Consider the following 20,364-nt stretch of genomic DNA (forward strand, 5'->3'; position numbering starts at 1 on the left):
TGGATAAGATTTGGAGAAGAACTAGACCCATGAGAAAATTGAAAAGGAAAAGTTACAGACAATTCATTAATGGACCGGTTGATGGACCGCCAGGGTCATGGTGCCATGGATCTTGTGGCGCCACCATTCTGTAGGTTCCGAAAAATGGTCTTACTGCCATCTTGACATCATCTGAGTCTTGCGCGAAGATATGTATGGTTCCAGCATGCAGATTCATAATTTGCTGAAATAGTGTGATGGTTATGTGGAAAAGGAATTAAGAAGACATCAAGATTATTGCACTCAGTGAGCAATGTAAGTGTGTAAGTGTGTGTCTGTACATGTTTGTCTAAGGCTGAGGGTGCTGGGCCATTGTACCAGCTGTATTGACTGACCAGATCATTCCTTGTTTTCATTCCTTACTACCGAACATCTGCCACAGTAACAAATTTAAAACATTGTTTGGCATGACTTCACCAGATTAACATGAATACCCACACATGAGAGAGTATATTCTCTACATTACCAGACCATTTCTTTTTTTAATCCCATAATGTAAATCATTGTCTACAGTTAAACAATAAATACAATAAATAAACATCTTTTAAACAGGTTTAATATGAATTCCCACACAAGTCCACCAGCTCTGAACATGCCAATCCTTGTTTTTCTTCATTCTCTGACAAACATCAGCCACAGGAGGAATAAGTAACATCTATTGATAATGTTCAGCATGATTTTACCAGTTTAACATGACTACCCCACACAAAACAGAGTACAATGGCTCTGAACATACCATTCCTTGTTTAAATCACTGTCACTGAACATCAGCCATGGTAACATTAAATAACATTATTTAAGATTGTTTGTGAGATGTAGCAAGGGGCAGGATCTGCTTTCTTAGCAGAAGCTTTTTGTCTTAAAACCAGAGATCTCTGAATCACAGATGCAGGACTTTCTTCTTATCCATCCCTTCAAAATCTTTCATAGTCTGATAGCAGTCTGTTTTCTTGCTTGTCATACATTTGTCGTACAAAATAATGTCGTTAGGCATCATGATCACTTTTCCTAGTCAAGTATGCCCAGGGCAGTGTCTGATGTAGCAAAATAAATACTAAAAGTGCATGTAGCCTGTGATAGCAGTCATAGTGCACGTAATACTATAACCATTCTCAGAAATAATTGAGACTCATCAATGACCTGCCAGGGTGTATCTATTAGTCAAATACTCCAGACTTTCTTAAGACTGTTCGGAGAGATGCAGGACATAATGATCACAGAAAATTTGACCCTAAATTTGGCTAAACCTGAATTAATGACTGATGTAGTCATCTTTAAAAGAGCATGTATAAATATGTCAGATTTTACAGCCTGGTGCCATTGAAGTCTGACATTAGTGTTATTGCAGGAGAATTTATGAAAATTATACAGCCAATTTGACGGTTCCTCGAGCCAAACAGGCAATATCTCCCAGCTGCATGTAAACAAAGATGCCACATGTTTGCTAACTGCATCTCTCCTGTACTTCAATTCATCAATCTTTTTGTAGAAAATGACTTATTAATCTGTATACTGTATGATGCATTATTCTAAACCAAAATAGTGCAAGAGAGCGAGAGACCGAGAGATAGACAAATAGATGTAGAAAGAGACATAGAAACAGACAGATATAGAAACAGACAGACAGACATAGAAACAGATGGGGAGAAAGGATGTGTGTGAGCCAGAAAACAGGGAGTGTGTGTGAGCCAGATAAACAGACAGCGAGAGAGAGAGAGCGAGAGAGAGAGAGAGAGAGAGAGAGAGAGGTGGACAGAAAATGAACAGGGACCAAGAGAGTGAGAGGGAGAGAGGTTGGGGCTTGGATAATGGAGCCCAGTGGTTAAAGCACATGCTTATGGCACTAAAGACTGTGTTCTGTTCCCACATGGGCACAATATGTGGAGTGTATTTCACTACTTACATCATAGCATAGGGTTCTTACAGGCACTGCAGTCCACCCTCTCAGACATACTTTTTAGAGAATACGATTGAACTATATAGTCTACTTCCAGGAAAATAGTCCCGGTCCCCATTTCACAGAGTCCTTGTAAGCCAAAGATCTTGTACCTCTTGTTTCCTCATAGCATTCCAACCTCCTATACTGAAACATAGACTTACAGTAATCAAAGCGCTGTGAGAACTTTATGAAAGGGGGCCAAGATCACATCTTAAGTCCAGGATTATTAGGCATGTCTATTTTGCTTCAGCTTTGAATTTTAATAATTGTTCTGGGCACCTTTTGGACTGAATTTATTTCAATTTTTTCCTTTGTATATTTTAGAGAAGAGACTTTTTTCTGTGATGAAACATCAGTCAGTCAAGGTTACTCATGCTTTTGACATTTTCTACATGAGCTTGATCAAATTACATCCCTCTGTATTGGGAACAGCTATTTCTGTCAATCAGTCCTCATGTAGAAATTAACAAGCTTTTCCCTTCAGCCTCTATATAATAAACAGCACTTTCTGTGTAATTGACAATGTAATGCACAAGTCATAGGTTACAACGCAACAGATATTGACGACGCTATCATGTAAATATGATCCCATGCATCAATTTAGCAAATGCACAGATGAAGGCAGACTTATGCATGTATTCTGTCCATGAACCCATACGCAGCATAAACACTCTTCTCTTTGACAAGGCAGCACTTACCTATATTACCCTATCACTGTGTTGACATAACACTTATCACTTCTGCTGATGGTGTCGTAACTAGCAGACTGATTTTCATTACTGTTACCCTCCTGTGGCAAGAAAAGAGGCGGAACTCTTTAGGGCTTCGTGGTTCAGGAAGTTGAGACAAAAAGTTTGGCAGTACATCTTGATTTCCCTTAAGGTTTGTAAAGTGATGTTTGCGGTTATTCTGATAGACTAGTTTTAGGAATGGAAATTTTGTAATAATCTGGATTGCCAACGTGCTAAATTCTAAAACTGACTGATGTTCTTCGCATCTTGTGCTTTTTGCTGTTAAAACTGCCACTTACGAAATTTACATTTCACATTTATAAATCGATTTTGGTCATTTGCATAGTTTGTGGTTTGAATTTCTGAGAGGAAGAACTTCTTTATAGGTCTCTTATGAGATGATTCTTGTTTTTATTTCAGTAATGAGATTTATTCCCTTAAGTTTATCAAAATTATTGTATAAAGTATATTCTTTATATTGTCTCTGTACCTTTACATTATACAGTGGAAGCTGTGAAAACCAGCCTCTGCCCAATTTTGCAAGTTGTTAACACCAGCATAAAATCTCAGTCCCATCCGTGGCATGTACATTTATCATCAGCTCAACAATCCGGCATATTGTCTAAACTGGATTATTTGTTCAGTCCTGATGAGTGCCGGTTTAGGCAGCTTCCACTGTAATGACTCATTAAGATTGCAAAAGTAGATCCAAAATATCTTAAGATATTTTAGTCTCTCATACAGACCCTGAAACAAATGTGTCCAGTGTAACTAATGCAAGTCTAGAATAGGTTACTGTAGTTTAAAGACAGTCCCGTGTCTTATTTTTATCATATTTCATGAGAATAATAGGAACTATTTTTCTTTAAAACATGCTTATTTCAGAGATTTGGTGTTAGTCTAATGAGGTCTTTTAAAGGCTTTGCTTTTCAATTGATTGGGTAGTCAGATTTGTATACTGTGTGTGATTGTACCCAGATAATTAACATAGATTTGTGCTTCCAGTTCTAGATTCTACCTTGTTATTTTCATGGTATTGTCCAGTCTCATGATCTCACTCACATTACAACAGGTAGTATTGCTTTAAGCTGAGTCAGGAGTTTGACAACGCTACAAAACGTTAAGCACCAACCATTCCTTTGTATCTTTTAATCCTACTACAGGCTATTATCCATTTATCAAATCTACATAGGTTCCCTAAACAGTTGGTCCAAGTAACTTGTCTGTGTGTCTTACATGGTCATGCACAGGCAACAAGTCAGGTGAAGCTCATATTCCAACAAGGAGTGAGTATTGTTTTGCGGCGTCAGCAGTATGGCGACTCTACATCTGCTAAAGTTATGCACCAACCCTTCTTTCTCATGTGTTTGCCCAATGTCAGTGTTTTGTCCATTTTGGTATATCACAGTTTACCTATGGTTCTATGCATGGCACACAGGCCACAAATCAGGCCAAGCTCATCTTCCAACAGAGACTTAGTATTATGTTATCATCAATCATCAGTTTGTCAATTCTACGTTGGCAAACTGTTACGCACCAACCATTCTTTTCTTGTATGTTTGCCCTGCTTCAGTGTGTCTGTTGTCAGTTTTTATAAATCTTAATTTACCTATGGTCCTATGCATGGCACACAGTCCACAAGTTGGATGAAGCAGGGCAACTATTGTCTCCATCAGTAGCTGGAAGCTGGCAGCTGAAGCTTAGTGCAAGGCTTAGGCTCTGTTGGACGCTGAATCCCATATAACACAAGCTGTCTCCTTAGGTATGTGGCTTTGTTCACCTAGCAATAGGTAGGCATGTGTAAGGATCAGACAGTAATATGACTGTTAACTTTCTGACAGCTCTCATGCTGCTTTGTTTGTATTCTCCCCAGGGAGCTGAAAATGGAAATTGTGAGCACAGTCATCTTCTGACTAGGGTACCTTACTGTTAAGACAGTCGTAAGTCTGTGTTATGGGGTGGGATTTACAAATGCTTTAGCCTAAGATTACAAGCTCACCCTGGGTGATAATAATAGAGGCAGTTGGGTAGTCTAGTGGTTAAAACATCCATTCCTTACACTGAAGACCTGGCTTTGATTCCCCACATGGGTACAATACGTGAAGCCCATTTCTGATAGTGATAAATCTATAATGTTCCAAAAAGTTTCTGAAAAGGTATGAGTTAAAAACAAGATTAATCAAAATGTTAATGAGTGAGTTGGGTTTATGGCGTATTTAGCAGTATTCCAGCAGCTTAAGAAATGTTCTTCACACATTGTACCCTTAAGTTTAAGGGGAATAGAATGCTAACTTTCGGCATGACAATGTCAGTTCTTTTAGATCTCCTATAGATCTTGTCCTCTACATGCTTGAGGTATTGATTTCAGAGCTACTGACCTCATAGCCTTAGATTCTGGTGCTATAGGCCACACTGCTACAAATCCCAGCCATTAGGTTCTATACCTACAGTTTCCTACACATTTCCACCCAAGAGCTCTTGACACTAAAGGCCTCAGTTCTCTTGGCCCTAGAGATTTCAGCCCTTTGGACCTCATTCCTATAGTTCTCCGCCCTTTGAACCTCATCCTTACAGATCTCAACAATCCTCATTCTTATAGATTCTTATAGACCTCATTCTTATAGATTTTGGCCTGATTTACCTCATTTCTATAGAGCTCAGTCCTATAGACCTTAGACCTCTAGACTTCATACCAACAGATCTCAACAAAAGTGACCTCATTCCAGTAGACCTTGGCCATATTGAACTCATTTCTGTAGACCTCTTTCATGTAGAGCTCATTCCTACAAATCTCGGCCCTTTAGACCTCAGCTCTACAGATCTGAAAAATATGGACCTCAGTCCTATAGATCTTTGCCCTGTGGACCTCATTCCTGTAGACCTCAGCCATACAGATCTTGACAATATTGAATTCAGTCCAATAGATCTTGGCCCTATGGACCTCATTCCTGTAGACCTTCGCCCAAGAAATCTTGACAGTATTGAACTTAGTCTTACAGATCTTGGCCCTATGAACCTTATTCCTGTACAGTTCAGTCCTACAGATCTCGGATGTTTAGACATCAGTCCTACAGACCTTGTCCCAACCGATCTCGGCCTTTCAGACATCAGTCCTATAGACCTTGTCCCTACCGATCTCGGGCCTTCAGACATCAGTCCAATGGACCTTGTCCCTACCGATCTCGGCCCTTCAGACATCAGTCCTATAGATGTTATAAATGGCTGTACATTAAATCTTGCCCTTGACATCCCAGTGCAGTACATCCTGGTAACTGTCAAGCATTTGTTCAGTGTTTATCTTTGCTAAGACACCATAAGGGGCTCAGGAATAATTCAGGAGCCAATCTAGCTGTAGCCATGGCAACTATACATATCTTGCTATATATATCTTCTAGTATTTGCACATACATGATATTACTAAATGAAAAAATCAGTAAATTGAATTTATCTTTTTCTTTTAGAACTATGTGCACTTAACAACCAAACCGAAGAATGTTTCATATTTAGAAAGTGTATATCGTCTATTTTAATCAGCAGGTTATTGATGCTCTGGCTATAAATTTCATCAGGGAATTCTGTAAATGGTAGCAACTTGATGTGCTTCTCTATATTTCCCTCTCATATTGATTGCTTCCTTATAATCTGAAATTTCAGAAATGAATATGTTCCTCTAACCTTCACATTACGTTCTCAAAGTGTCCGCTGCAGGGTTGAAACTTTTATCGAAAGATCATCTGAACGTGTCGGCAATCAATACACTTGTACGTCCTTAATACTGTCTTTCTTGCTTTGATAACATTTTCTTCTGTTATGTATTAATTTAATCAAGGAGATTCCTGTCTGTTGTGTGGAATTTCATATCACTGTTGCTGTTTGTTAGATCTGCACCTTCTGGGTTGTATTTTTGTGGCTAATTAGTGAATGTATTTATGGATGATGTGTTGCAATTAAGAAAGGAACAAATAGCAAGTTTTGATATTTGCTGCTGATTGTTAGGCTTCTGAGGCAGTGGTGTGTTTTCTTCAAGTTAGAATTTTTTCACCTGTATTATTTTCTCCTGATCTTAAGGGTCAGTGTGGGGGGTTCTAGTGTTAAAGCATGCTGCAGACCTGGGTTTGATTCCACACAATGGTACAGTGTGTGAAGTCCTGTTCTGGCATTCCCGCCATGATGTTGTTGTAAGCAACATCAGATTCACAAAACCATGCTCATTCACCCGATAAGAGAAACACGTGAAAGTGAAGAATCCTCTATCTAGTCATCATACCATGAGGGATAGTGGGGTAGCCTAGTGGTTAAAGCTTTTGGTTATCATGCTGAAGACACAAGTTCGATTCCCAACATGGGCACAATGTGTGAAGCCCTGTTCTGGCATTCCCGCCATGATGTTGTTGAAAGCAGCATAAGATTCACAAAACCATGCTCATTCACCCGATAAGAGAAACATGTGAAAGTGAAGAATCCTCTAGCTAGTCATCATCTGATACCATGAGGGATAGTAGGGTAGCCTAGTGGTTAAAGCTTTCGGTTATCATGCTGAAGACCCAGTTTGATCCCCACAAGATTACAGTGTGTGAAGCCCATATCTGGTGTCCCCAGCCATGATATTGCTTGAATATTGCTAAGAGTGGCATAAAACACAACTCACTCACTCATTCCTCCTGGGGAGCATCATTGCATTACATCATTAAATACCGTTATGACACATGATGATAATGCAGGTATGGTTGATTTGCAGGACCAGTTCTAATTTCACAGCCCGAGGCTCTTGATTGAGGTCCAATAAAAGGGAAATGTAATCTGCAGATGAGATCTAATTAAGTCTTAACCTGTTGTCCTTTGACTGCCAGTGTAGTGTTTGAGTTCAGAAGTGTTTATCTTATATCCATAAAACATGATGGTTTCGTGTGTTAGTAAGATCAAAGGACAGTTACATAATCTGATTCAAAGGAATTCTTATTGTATGTGTGCTCTCGTTTACAGTTGATTAATCAGTTTAATCCTGTGATTATTAAATACTAGAAAGCTGCAAAAAAAATGACTGGGTGAAAGATAGTCATCAGAAACATACCCCAGTTTTGAATGCAGAAATAGTTTTCTTTATGTTTTAATTGTGAAAATGGTGTCTGCTATCTTAGCTTCAGGCTTTAAATACCTAGCCCGGAGACAACCAAGTGACTTTTTCACCCGTGATGTCATATGTGACTAAAGGCATCCATTTGCCTTAGGGCAAGCCCTACAGTATTGTAAACCTCTTATTTCTGTTGTTTTGTCCAAAAATAGTAAATTGGCATATTTCGTTGCCTGGGGATACTGGGTTAGTATTCACCTGTAGGTTTGTTACATTCCAGGTTATACTGAATAAAACTACTGCTTACTTATCTATTGAACAATTTGAGATTTAGTTGAAAACAATTTCAATTGATAATATTTCAGAATATTTTAAGTTATTCAGAATGAAGTTCTCTTAAAAGGCATTTAGCAGTTTGATGAACGTGAATCCATGATATGTTTTATGTTTTTATGGATAACATCTTCCTTTCATTCTGTATACAACAGATAAGTGACGAATCAAGAATTAGCTCAGAAATATTGCATAAATAATAAAGCGACATTGATGTCCGTAATAATGTGCCATTTATTTGGGTTTTAGAATGCTGAGGGTTGTTCTGATCAGATTTGGTTCAAAAACTTGAGTGACTGATACTTCAATCTTTCATGAACAGAAAAAAATTAATGAAGTGTTTGTTCAGGACCATTTCTCAAAGGATGATAGGTTTTTGTTCAAGATAAATGAATTTGTTAGCCATCCGTGAAAAGATGTTTAATAATTCAATACTTTTCAAAAGATAACTGCTTTAATTGTTTTCTGTATGGAAACAAAGATAGATAATATTTTATTTCCTCGGATACACCAAGTATAGGTCATATTACCTGTATAGCCATAGAAGCTGACTAAAATTAGGATCATTTGGGAACTAGTTGAAACTGGGATCAACTGAGAACTAACTGTATGCTGTTGTATGACCCCAGGGAGTAGAGATTGAAAATATGATGTGCAATTGTGACGGACATCCAGTGATCGAGGGAATACAATGTGCCTTTGAGCAGTTGAACTGGATATCTGCGCTAAACAAATGTTATTACATTGAGAATAAAAAGTTAAGCACCAGCCTATTTCAAAATATAGATGTGAAGCTGTGGAAATGTTATACTGAACTAATTTGGAAGACCAATCCACATTTAGAGAAGGTTAATCTGGTAACTGGTTTAGGGATGTATTAATCATTTGTATTTACAATTAAAGGAAATGTTGTTATAGATATGATGACACTGATTTTTAATTCAAAACAACTATTCCTGTTGCAAGACAATTAAATTTAGGTGTCACTTGTTAAAAGTGACAATCATGTGACCATATAACGGTCAATTCTGATTTTCACTTTTCAAAAGAGGGTAACCTTTTAAAAGTTGTTTCAGTTGTTTCAAAGGCATTTAGAAGTTGGAGGAATCAAACTAAAAGTGCTGTATGATTCAACTTTTAAAAGAAAACAAAATGCATGTTTTCCAAAAGTGAGTGCATCCTGTTGAAAGTAAAAAGATAATTTCCATCATGGTTTTGTCTTTAATCTGAAAGTAATAATATTAACCAAATTATGATAGCTGAAAGAAAAAATTTCTGAAAGAGTTCATAGGTACAAACCTATATTTTTTGCAAAATATAGTGGAAGCTGTCTATACTGGCACTCACTGGGACTGAAGAAATAATCCGGTTTAGACAAAGTGCTGGATTGTAGAGCTGATGGTAAATGTACAATCCATGGATGGAGCTGGGATTTTATGCCGGTGTTGACAACATGCTGGATTGGACAGATGCCAGTTTTGACAGCTTCCATTGTATACTTGGTGGCGCTTATCTTTTTGTTTATGTTATGATACAATGTACCGGCATCCTCTCTCTTGTAATAAGATAATGGTCGTTAGATTTCAACATCACAAATAAACTCTTGTACTTAAAGATGCCTTCCATTATCAAGTGTGAGACATTTCAAACTTTTCCCAGAGCTACCCACACACTCCTCCTCATGAAACATCATCTGATCAACTAGGACTGAAGGAAGGAATCCCAGCTTTGTGTATATGGATATTCTGATGACAGGTGGTCTAAGTAGTGAAGTTGATGGATTTTCAAACATTTGCTGATCATTGGTTCCAATCCGGTATTTGTACTGAATAAGATCCTCAGTTTATCAGCACAATTTGCTCATAAGTCTCAACCAAGTAGATGATGTCTTCTATGTCAATATGGTGTAAAGATATCTGCCAAGAAATATTACACTAACTACATGTCTTCTCATAGTCCCTGGAAGTAAATTCCTTAACAAAAGAGACTGGGCCTGTTTCACAAAACTCTCGTAAGCCTAAGATCTTGTAACTCTTTTTTGTAGCATTTGCACCTCCTATGTTGCAGTATACCAGGTACAAATGCTATGAGAAAAGTTATGAGATCTTAGGGTTAAGAGTGTTTTGTGAAATGGGCCCCTGGATAACTAAATTAGTTATCACCACCTAATCCGACATCAGGGGCACATGTCAGTCTCCAGCTAAACAAACATCCTACTTCTTTCTTGCAAATAAATGTCTGCTATTCTGCTCTGTACATATACATGAATATTGTATATTGCAGGTTTTGATAAGTTTGGACAAGAGAATAGTTCAATAGAATGCTCAAAGACCTGATACTACAGCTAGATCTTGTTGGATCTAATTTTTAATTAAGATCTGTATCTCAGAAAATATCCGTTACACTGAATTAAGTCCAGTAGACATCCTACAGGTGAAACAATGTGATAAATATAAAGGATAAAATAGAACTCATTCATTCACAGTTACAGAAAGATCCATCATGCACCGATTTCTTCATCGAAAGATTTATGATTAGAAAATCGTGCTGATTTGATTTAAAAATGTATTTTAAGACTGCAGTAATGTCTTACTTGTCACTACATTGATGTCTTAGAACATCAACCTTAACATCTATCTAGCCACGAGCAAAATTGAGCAAAAAAATTAAGGTTGCATCCTGTTACTCAGTTTTTACCACAGATTGTCTCGGGGTCAGAGGTTTCTGGGTATCTTGTTTAACCCTTTGGGCTACTGGTCAGCATCTGTAGAAGTAATTAACTCATGTAAGGTGACATGCCAGGTAGAGGTGCAGCGCTGTTCCCTTGATAGTCGTGTTAATTACGGTCACTGTTGTATCCCAGGGGAGTATAGCGGTAATTCTGTCTTAGGGGAGACATGGTACTTGGTATGAGTAGATGATGGGACAGGGGAGGGAAGGGATGTGGAGTGATGTTTTTGAAATGTGTTGATGGGTGGGATTAGATGTTGTTTGGTGTAGTTATTGAGTGGGAAAGGTGGATAAGTGTAATATCTGGAGAAATTAGAGACCAGAGGAGAAGGGTCTTGGTAGTATTTTGTTGATACATTGATAAGACTTTGACTATGACTTGCTTATTGAAATACACAATGGAAGTAATAGGAGGAGGAGGAGGATGTTGTTGTTGTTGTTGTTGTTGTTGTTGTTGTTGTTGTTGATAATGACGATGATGTTGTTGTTGATGATGATCTTGATTATGATGACAATGATGAAGATGATGATGATGATGATGATGATGATGATGATGATGATGATGATTATGATGATTACTTATAAAGATTATTATGATGATGATATGATCAAGATGATGATGAAGAGAACGACAAGACTGTGGTAAAGAATTTTGTGATGATAAAGATAATAGTGGTGGTCATGTTTAAGATATGTTACATGGCATGTCAAGCAATTATGAAGCACGACATATTTACGTGCATGTTTATTGTGATCTGAAATGTGTAAAGATCTATGATTTGCAAGCAGTCTTGAGGCACAACTTGATGTGACAAGGAGATTTGTATGGTATTGTTTCAACGGCATGCTTCAGATAGATGTGTGAGGGTGGGAGGTGGGGGTCAGGGGTTCTTTACAGATAAGACGAGGTGCAGAACTGGTACTAAAGCTAAGAGGTAGGTTTTATTTTTATGGCATGCAGCAATTTTATGTTTGTGAAGGTTAGAGATCAGGGTCAAAGATTGTTATGGGGAGAGTGCAGTTTGGGTGTATGCTATGATAAGGGTATCCAAAGATTGTTATGGGGAGAGTGCAGTTTGAGTTTGTGCTATGATAGGGGCACTGGGTACATACAATGTTGTGAGATTAAAGCAGGAATGGGATAGGCATGGAAGAGTATTGTTTGTGAGCATATGAATTGCTTATCATGGATTACATGTTGGGAAGCTGTCTCACAGTCAAACAAACCCATGTAGACTTGGGTTAGAATTGGTCTACAGTAACCTATGCTTGTCATGAGAAGTGACTAATGGGGTCGGGTGGTTGGTTGACACAAGTGAACATATCCCTAGTGTGTAGCTTGATGCTCATGCTGTTGATCACTTGCTTGTCTGGTCCAGACTTGATTATTTACAGATGTTGTATCCCTCTTTGTTAAAGGAACTTTTTGTTTCTGTCAAAATCATATTGATTCAGAGACTAAGTGTCGGTCTAGTTTTGAGAAGGTACACATACACAACACAGGTGCTACAGAGAAAGAGAGAGAGAGAAAGAGAGAATGATACTGACATTGGTGACCTTAAGCCTCCTATTAACCTTTAACAAGCTTCATGCTGTAATATGTTGGGTCTTTTTTGTCTCAATGGAGATCTTTAATGTACATGGAGGCTTATGTGTGTGGAAGGGGTGGGTGAGATTTGGTTATTTGATGATATGTGGGTCAGATGATTACTGCGATAGGTGTCTTTTGTCCTCCTAATGCTCATGTTTTGTTTTTGTGTGATTACATGTTTTTTGTGTACATGGGATGGTAAATGGGGTTGGGTATGTGGATATAGGATAAGGGTTAGATGATACTGCCATCAGTGGCCTACTAGCCACTAACAAGACTCAAGCATCTGTGATAACAAGAAAGATAACAGCTTGAGGCTATCAAACCACAGTTCAGTGCTTAAGTCAGAAAGTTGTTGTCATACAATGCAATGGAGTGTTATTTCTTCGAGTGGAGTGTTGTGCTGGTAGGTTCGGTGTGGCTGACTTACTGGCTGATCATAGAGGTAAATATGTATATGTGTTCACACCAAACATAGTTGTAGATTTAGAGGTTGATGCAGTTGTAGATGCAGTTGTAGATGCAGGTGTTGTTATTGTCTGTGTGATAGGTGTTCCTATGGTCTGTCTCACAGGCCCTAAACCACATTTTTCTCCATACTGACCTACCGTATCTCTAATGCATATCCTCTAGTGAAGCAAGTCTAGATATCCTCTTGTTAAAGAAACTATGCATTGCCAAAATATTATCCCAGTTAGTAAGTATGATAACAATGTCAAAGGTACATATAAACTTAATGGAGGGATCATGACACCATAACTAGTAGGGTGAATTTCAATTAAAAAGTCAATCACAATGTCATGACTCCACACGCAGGACAGGGGTCAATCAACCAACCACAAGCTCAATAGCGGGCATATCAACCATCGGCATTGCATATCTTGATGCGTATCCTCTAGTGAAGCAAGTCTAGATATCCTCGTGTTCAAGAATCCCTGAATCTTAGAGCTCACAAAATTAAATATTTTTTAAAAGCATTTTCAATTATATTTTTATTTTGTGGAAGACTCATTGTTAACTAAGGTAGGCATAATGTCATTTGTTTTTAAATTGTTATTTTTTGTTGCTAGTGAGCTAGTAGGTTACATAGATGTAGTCAGACATTAATATTATTTGTATTGGGAAGGGGAGTCAGTTGGCATGTAAGGTAGTGTAAGGTAGTGTAATTGGTGTTTTATGGAGTAAAGAAGTGAGTGAGTGAGTATGATTTTACACACCATTTCCCACTATTCTAGCAATATCACAATGGGAGACACCTGAAATGGGGTTCACACATTATACCCATGTGCAGAATTGAACCCGGTTGTTCAGTGTGATGAATGAATGCTTTAACCACTAGGCTGCTCCTTTTGGAATTGGAGGGACGCTTGGAGTTAAGTGATTATTCACAATCTTGGATTAAGGAATCTTGGATTATTGAAGAATATAATTGCATTGAAATGCTCTGAACTCGAACTGAAAAATACCAAGGTTCAATGTCAAAATATCAAAATCTATGTGTGGCGTTGAACAACAAAGCAGACAAACAACAAACATAGTCCTTCATTGAGTTGAAACTGGTTTAGGACAGCTGGTGAATATATTCCTAAAATTATTCAACAATCCTTAAACACCTTTCAGCCATCACGTGTACAGCCAAGATGACTGAGTTTGTCAATAACTATTATCCACAGTGCCACGGAAGCATGTAACATATTCCTTGTAGATTATGCTGCCTGTGAATTATACAAGAGAAGAGGTCATCTGTCTCGGAAGTCTTCGGCACTAATAGGCCATCCCTTGCAGGATCATGTGATCAGCTGCCAGACCATGTGATCAGCTGGTCCCAAGGTGTTGTTCGTGGCGCTAAAATACACATGTCTCAAGTATGTTCCTATCACGTGGTTCCGACCCAGTGACATTGATTGATATGATATTGCCATGACGATGACTATTCTTCTGCGAAAAACAGGGAACCTTTGGTGTACGTTTTCGACTGACTGGAGCCAAATGGAATAATAGAAGAATAGTGTCAATTTTTGTTATTGTTTGTAATTTTATTTTATTGATTTGAGATATTAGAAAGTACATTTCCAAAGTCAAACCTAAATCAACCTGTTAGCTATTTAAAAACTACTTTATCAAATAGATGTATAGTTGGACTCCTGTCAATGTAGAGCAAAAAATTAATGTTAATCTGTCAATGCATGGCATATTAACTATGGAATTATGAAAGAATTAGGTGATCCTAGACTCTTTTTAATGTTATACATATGTATATTACTTTATAAATAGTAGACAGGTATTTTATAAGGAAACAGTTGGTAATTCAAAATAAAAAACCCAGATACTTATAATATTATGCCTTACAGATAATTACAGTATTGTGTTGCACAAAGTGTGCTCTTTTAACTCTCCTTACTGTCATTTAACAGCAATTAGTAAACCATACAATATGAAAATTGTACCTTAATCTTTTGCTGGAAATTTGATATGAATCATAAAAAATGGATGTATTGACATGGTAACCATACATCATGAAATACTTTGAAGTTAGTGAGTGAATGTGTGGGTGAGTTGTTTTAGGCAGCTTTTAGCAAATTTCTAGCAATGTCACAGCAGTGGACACCAGAAATGGGCTTCACACATTGTGGTCATGTAGGGAGGTGAACCCTGGTCTTTGGCATGATGGGCGAATGCTTTAACCACTAGGCTACTCCACCACCCTTTCATGCATTGTACCCATGTTAAAAACTGAACCTGGGTCCTCAGCATGATGAGCAAATGCTTTAACCACTAGGCTACTTCACCACCCCTTTTATGTATTGTACCAATGTTAAAAATCAAACCTAGGTCTTCGGTGTGAAGAGCAAGTGCTTTAACCACTAGGCTATCCCACATAGCCTAAAATAAAATATAATAAAATAAAATACAAATAAGAATAATATGTAAAAGCAACATAATCAATTAATCTCCATCACAAAACTCTCTAAATGTTCTTCAGTGTACTTAAGTGTTACGTGTCTCTGAAAGTCAGTTCCACCTTTCCCAATCTTATGTTTATTCAACTACTTATGTGTTACATGCGTTTATATATTTCCTTCAAATCATTGATTAGGGCTTTTAAAGCCCTTAAAAAGACCTTAAATTTTATGGCAATAAGGTGTAGCCTCGTGGTTAGAGTGTTTGCTTGTCAAGATGAAGATCCAGGTTCAATTCTCCTCATGGGTACGAAGTGTGAAGCCCATTTCTGGTGTCCCCTGCTGTAGTATTACAGGAATATCACTAAAAGCGGTGTGGACCTAAACTCACTCACTATAATTTATTTCTTGAGAATTCTTTATAATTAGTTGTATGTTTTTTGCTCTGATCAAAATTATTAAGAGTCATTAGAAGGTCAAGTGTTCGGTTGCATGTGTCTGCAGTGCCACATGTGACTTTGTCGTTACTACTGTCATCAATGCCCCAAATTGACACATGCTGCGAGGGACATATGTTCTTCGTATTGTATTCAGAGGCTTTTCATAACCCGGTGGTCCTTCATTGTCATGGAAACTGTAATCACACATTAAATCACTGTTGATCGAGTGTGCGCGATACAGCCTAATTAGACCCATTAGCTATGGTGATAATTTCAGATTATCGTTGATATGGCATCGTAATTATAGTATTGACCTTCAGGGTTTGTGTTGCATGTTCATTTCAGCTTTATGTATGTTGTGTCATTATCTCGTGGTTGTTTCTGGAATGAAGGTCTCGTCGATTGCATGTCTGTTTCACCGTTGCATATCGGTCATGTCAATACCATGTCAACATGACGCATCATGCCCTTCATTTTAGGTGCCAGATGAGCTTCATTTCAAATTCAAAACATTTGAAATATTGACAACAGATTTGTAATAAAATTATTTTTATGTGTTCTTATAAACAACTGGCACTGATGTTAATTTTTAAAATTGAAAATTAATAAGTTTGAGCATCTGAATTGCTTTGTTAGGAAATTGCAGTGAACCAGTTGTTTTTTGGCAGTTTAAATTATCTTTTTAGAAATGTTAAATTGTGTTAGTATTTGTTAAACATGTCCAGTTTTCTACAAAGTTTCTTACTTTTGTAGCAAATTGTAAAATTCATTTGATTCACTCAAAACTGATTCTGCATTGAAATATTCTGATTAATGATTAAGCAATTAAAAACACATTACAGATATCCATGCTTGATTTCTTCATCACAAACAATAAGCCAGTGATGCTTGTTAGAGAAATCAATATCTAAAGAATAGCGTTACAGTTTTTGTGTAAATAATTAATAAAACCCAAATTAACAACAAGTGCATTTTATCTCAGGCATTTTATAAGCAGTGTGTTTAGCTGTAGTCTGAGATACCTTGACAACTCTATTGCAGTTGTCTAGAAGTATGACTGCCTCGGGGCAACAGTGAATCAAATGACATTGCGATCAGCTGGTTGGTCTTAATACGTACATTTCACTCCCGCATTTCACTTTCAGGTTCATTTCCACTTAAAGCTCCCCGCTAGCAAATGCCTGGAGAGTAATGGAGAGGGTGATCCCTGCTTGATAAAACAATACCAGCTGATAAGACCTTACCACCATCACCTAGGGGTAGTGCTTATTCCAAGCTGGCCGTCGAGGTTACGATAGCAACTTGTATTGGTAGATATTGCTCTTAACGACGTCCCTACCTGGGGGAGATAGCGTATAACAGCCGGGGCGCTGTGGATTTATCATATAACGCCTTGCAGCATTCAGGAGATGGGTTATAACGGATTGAGACCATGCATGGATTTCTGGTTCATTGTGGAGTGGTAGAGTGAAGCTGTTAGGAGCGTTTACTGCATGGAGTTATTCATCTGACTGTCACTCTCTAGAGGTAATGTTTGTTTTGTGTCTTGTTTATGGGTTTATTTTTAGGATATATTGATGTTTCCTTGAAGGGGTGGTGGAGTGGGGTTGTAAAATTTGGGATTGTGATTTTATTTTCTGTTGTGAATGGAGGATAGGTTTTTAGTGTGGGGATTATCACTGTGCTTGTTGCTGATTGTGTTTATTGTGAATTGTTGATGATTTGATTAACTGATGTACTGTTTTCTGTGATGTTTGGAGGATTGTGTGAGATTTTAAGATTGTCATACCTGTCATTTATCATTTATATCTCAGATACCCTGCCCCAACCCCCTCTATCATTGCTGGGTGCCCAGTCACCACATCCCTTAGTCTATCCCACCCACCTCTATCTCTGCTGTGCCGAATCCCCACCTCTCAGACTACCCCACCCCCCAAATACCTTCCATCATGTGCCATGTGCTCCATCATGCCCCGCCCCCCCTGCTGTGCCCCATCCTACAGAAACACACCCATCTTGACACACCCATTCCATGCTGTGCTACTATCGAGCCCCACCTATCATGATCTCAATACTGTTACACTCTTGTTCACCCAAGACATTCATCCCCACCCACCACACCCCCCACTGTCCCTCCCAAGCATTCTTAATTCATTATCAGTGTTACATCCCAGCTCTTCTTTCACTATCTGACCCGTGAGGATCCTGGTTAGAATTGATCTTCAACAACCCATGCTTGTCATAAGAGGCAACTAACGGGATCTGGTAAACAGACTGGGTGACATAGTTGACACATGTCATCATGTTTCAATTGCATAGATCAGTGCTTGTGTTGTTAATCACTGCATTGTTTAGTCCAGACTCGATCATTTACATACTACTGACATACAGCTGGAATATTGCTGAGTGCAGCATTAAATTAGACACCAACCAGTCTTTCACTATTTCTTTTCAATTCATATTTATTTCTCTCTTCTGTCATTCAATGATTCTTCTTTCATCCCTTTCACTTATTTCACTCCATGCCCAGTGTGTAGCATTAGATAATCCAGACACATCAAATACTTCTAAAAACCACAAAACCCCTTTTAAATACCCACTGAACCACCAGCCTGTTGTACACCTTTGAGAAGTACAATGTGCTTGTACATTACATGTAACCACCAACCCACAAACAGATGACATGTTTAACATGTTCTCTTTCATCTGAAAACTCTTTTAAAATACACACAAACCATGATGTGACATCAACCTCCTCCATCCATCAAATCCCGTTTCATCTTCCTCGGGGCAGCATCCTCTCTGTCCCAGCCCTCTACATCACCTACAACAGTGACCCACACGATCGGTCATGTGACCTGTGGGGCATATCTCAAGGTGTGGATTTCCTTCTGTGTGACAATGCTACAGGAATGTCTGTGGTGATGCAATGTACGCCTGTCGTGTCAATTTCAACCACGTTTGTTTCAGGGTTTAGCTGTCACATTGTCTTTTGGGTATGTTCTTATTGGATGACTCATCTGACACTTTGAAATGGAATAGATCTTTGATGCAAGTTTGATTCATTTTAAGATTTCTTGTTCGGGGCATATATCAAGAAAAATGTTGATTTATGTTTTTTTGTGAAATGTCACTAGGTGGTATTTTTTTATCCAAATGTCAGACTGGTTTGTCATTTCTTTTCAAACTACTGCAACAAGATTGATTATCCTAATTCCAAAGTAAAAACTATTCTGAACTTTCTTACCTGAGAATTCAGGAGACCATTTTTAAAAAAACAGTTCTGTCATAATCATGTACATAGAACAAATAATTTTCAGGTTGACAACTGAAAACTATTTTCAGCTTTATTACCTAAGAATTCAGTGAACCATTTTCGTGTGAATGTTGAGGTATAACTTTAAGTGCTCAGCTTTACTGTTAATTTATGTAGAGATTTTCAAAACATAAGGCATGAAGTTTACAACAAAAATTCATTCATGGCTGAGTAAATACCAATGTTCCTATAGTATTTGCAGCACATTTTAAGAGAATATATCTTGATTTTTTTGTATTCTCATGTTACCAACAAAATTAAATGGCTTGAACAATATGATGATACTGTATTCTGTCTCTATCCCTTTAAACCGAACTCCCAAAGCCCGTAGGAAATTAAATCATTCATCCCTGAAATATCCTCCAGGCGTTATATCGAACACTACAGGGAAGTCCATGAACAAACTATCCTGTGCAACTATGAACATTAAATTGTGTCAGTCTTGTGTGAGGAGCATTTTAGGTCTGTCATTTTTACCTAAATGCTTGTTTTTCTCCTCTTGATGAATGTGAAGGATAAGTCCTCTTGTCAATTTCATTTTTTTTTTTTAAATTTGGGGGTCAATGTTCAGGTTGTGTATTGATGATTAATTGAGCTCATGCGAATATTTCATCATAAATGTCAGCCAGAGATTTAATTATGTTTAAGAATGATCCCATGTTTGCTCATCTTTCATACTAGACCAGACTGTCGCATTACAGTATGAACAAGACTGGCATGTCGTTCAGAAGCATTCTTGCCAAAATCAATCCAGAAAGTAAGAAATGACCAAAAGTTCAAATGAAGTTAGGGTAGTATATGTCTCCTTCGGTTTTCAATTTTGTTTCATGTTTTCTTCAACTTGCTGCAGTAAATTTGTGCTTGCAGTCAGTATTTTAGTATTGCTGGTTTTGTGCGTGAGTGTAATTACCATGGAGAAAAGCAGAAATGGGCTTCACTCATTGTATCTGTGTGGAAATCAAACCTGGATCTTCAGTGAGATGAGTGAACACTTTAACCACTAGGTTACCTTGCTGCCCTTCAAGTTGTCCAATGGGTACCAGGAAGTTGGATGTGTGAAAATCATTTTAGAAGTTCTCTTTTGTTGCATTGAAGTATCATTGGCATTTGCATGTAGTTGTTATTGTTGTCATCACAAATGATATTGTAAGCATCATCATCAGCAGCAGCAGCAGCAGCAGCAGCAGCTGCAGCAGCAGCAGTAGTAATAGTGGTAGCAACAGCATAGTAGTTATTCTTATCATCACTGTCAGTAACACTTTATTATCTTGGAG

General features: G+C 37.9%; 1 protein-coding gene across 5 annotated transcripts in view; it reads left to right on the plus strand.

Annotated features, from left to right (window-relative positions):
• Window positions 1-20,364, plus strand: part of LOC137255974 (polypeptide N-acetylgalactosaminyltransferase 5-like) — a 320,337-nt gene that overhangs the window by 187,402 nt on the left and 112,571 nt on the right. Inside the window, exon 1 of one of the 5 annotated variants that reach the window (XM_067793601.1) lies at window positions 16,925-17,301. The exons of 3 other annotated variants lie outside the window; for them this stretch is intronic. The gene's annotated coding sequence lies outside the window, so the exon portion shown is untranslated. Of the gene's footprint in view, window positions 1-16,924; window positions 17,302-20,364 lie in introns of those variants that run through there. One more of the 5 variants, XM_067793605.1, reaches the window with a different exon arrangement.

This window comes from Haliotis asinina, chromosome 11, assembly GCF_037392515.1.
Source record: "Haliotis asinina isolate JCU_RB_2024 chromosome 11, JCU_Hal_asi_v2, whole genome shotgun sequence".
NCBI classification, from domain to species: domain Eukaryota; kingdom Metazoa; phylum Mollusca; class Gastropoda; order Lepetellida; family Haliotidae; genus Haliotis; species Haliotis asinina.